The sequence below is a fragment of the Eriocheir sinensis genome, unplaced genomic scaffold (assembly GCF_024679095.1).
Source record: "Eriocheir sinensis breed Jianghai 21 unplaced genomic scaffold, ASM2467909v1 Scaffold286, whole genome shotgun sequence".
Classification (NCBI taxonomy): Eukaryota; Metazoa; Arthropoda; class Malacostraca; order Decapoda; family Varunidae; genus Eriocheir; species Eriocheir sinensis.
In genome coordinates, this window is record NW_026111594.1 from 188,010 (window position 1) to 190,000 (window position 1,991).

Consider the following 1,991-nt stretch of genomic DNA (forward strand, 5'->3'; position numbering starts at 1 on the left):
CATATTTATAGGACAACAAAGGGTAGTCTACTTATCCGGAAACTGTGCTATGGATAAGCAATGTTTTGAACTGGTTTGGACACATTGAGAAAAAAATGAATGGTTAGTTGGAAAAAGATGTACATGAGTTAGGATACTTAATGGCCAGAACCATGACTCTTCGCATTAGGCTGATTGAGAGATATGTTTAGTGCTAGGTTGCGTTGTCTTTTTATTGCCTTTTCAATAAGGCTGCCTTTTCGTTTGCGACCCTTTCCAATGGGTGCAGCTCCTCGTGGCATGCCCACCTGGCGTCGTGCAACAGAAGTGGGCTGGCAAGGTATTTTGCCACGACCAGCTCCCTGCATAGCAGAACTACCAGTGCTGTGAAGAAGGCTGTTCAGTTGATTTGATGTTCGAACAGATTTAAGTCTTGACAACAGTTTCTGCATTCCTCAAGAGTCTGTTCATCTCCATACTGAGTAGCAAGGTGGAGCATAGTGTCATTAATTTATGTTATTACTTGTAATACTGCTGCACCTGTAGGTTTGGTAGAATTACTTACGTCTCCAGTTTCATTACATTCCACTTCTGGCTTTATGTTTGTAGGTGGTATCTCTACTTCCACATTATCTACATCATGAGCTGCACCATGAGACTTTTGTTTTCCTCCAGTATGTGAGTGATCATCCCCTGTTACTGATTCAGAGTTTTCTTTCAAGGTAACAAAGAAATCCAAGGGTGGTACGTTTTCATTTCCAAGTGCAATACTTGCAAGCCAGTGCCTATTTTCTGGGCTATTTTCCAATATCTGAGGTAACTGCAAGAGGAACTGTTCTGAACAAGCAGCCTGATGTTTGCAAACTTTACCAGTCATACCAGTACTGCACTCGCACAAGCCAATTTTAAGATCTACAGTATACTGTATTTGTTCCTTTGACTGGCTTTTAACTATGAACTGATGCTGATCTTCATTATACCTAGTGATGCTTTCCTTACTAATGGAAATCCCAGTTGGTGGCTTCACTACTTTCCTTCTACAGAGAGACACATCAATGAGGCGTTGTTTCATATATTCATCAAATATTTCATTCATAAACATGATCAGTTGAGTCGTGTTGTAGGCTTTACATCTGCAGGGCAAACCAGAAACATGTATAGCATAAATTTTTGTCCTGATTTCTAAAATATTACACATTGGTGCACAATTATTATACGTATATTATATATTATAAAGGTTTTTTTATTAGCTAAATATCGATGAACATTATTTATAAAATATGTGCATAGCAAAACATTATTTTTAGTTGTTTTTCACAGTGATAAAAATTTAATTATATGTCAGTGTACTGAATTTGTAACTTTTTACTATTAGGCACTAGTAGTTTAGTAAGGAACTTCTTTAGTGTTACAATACCACAAATTTGCTTAATATATAATACCTTGCTGCTATGGGGAAACTGTATTTCTTCTCTATCTTCTAAGGTGAAAACTGAATTTCTTCCCTGAATCCCTATCTTGTATGGGGAAAACTGTATTTCTTCTCTATCTTCTAAGGTGAAAACTGAATTTCTTCCCTGAATCCCTATCTTGTATAGGGAAAACTGTATTTCTTCTCTATCTTCTAAGGTGAAAACTGAATTTCTTCCCTGAATCCCTATCTTGTATGGGGAAAACTGTATTTATTCTCTATCTTCTAAGGGGAATACTGAAATTATTCCCTATCTTGTATGGGGAAAACTGTATTTCTTCTCTATCTTCTAAGGTGAAAACTGAACTAAGTCCCTATCTTGAATGGGTATATCTGTATTTATTATCTATCTTCTAAGGTGAAAACTGAATTTCTTCCCTATCTTGTATGGGGAAAACTGTATTTCTTCCCTTTCTTCAATAGGGATATCTGTATTTTTATGACAAATAATATACAAAGTCAAAATCTCTTCCAACGTCTCAAAAAATTTTCCTAGAAATTTGCCTAGGGGGCAATCTCCCCTATGGCCCCCCCACTGGCT

The 1,991-nt window shown here is 36.9% G+C and overlaps 1 long non-coding RNA gene across 2 annotated transcripts in view; it reads right to left on the minus strand.

Moving 5' to 3' along the window:
- Window positions 1-601: 601 nt before the first annotated feature.
- LOC126991465 (uncharacterized) overlaps window positions 602-1,991 on the minus strand; it is a 2,919-nt gene continuing 1,529 nt past the window's right edge. For both annotated transcript variants that reach the window (XR_007745530.1, XR_007745531.1), the window contains exon 3: window positions 602-1,112. This is a non-coding gene — a long non-coding RNA (uncharacterized LOC126991465). The remainder of the gene's footprint in view (window positions 1,113-1,991) is intronic.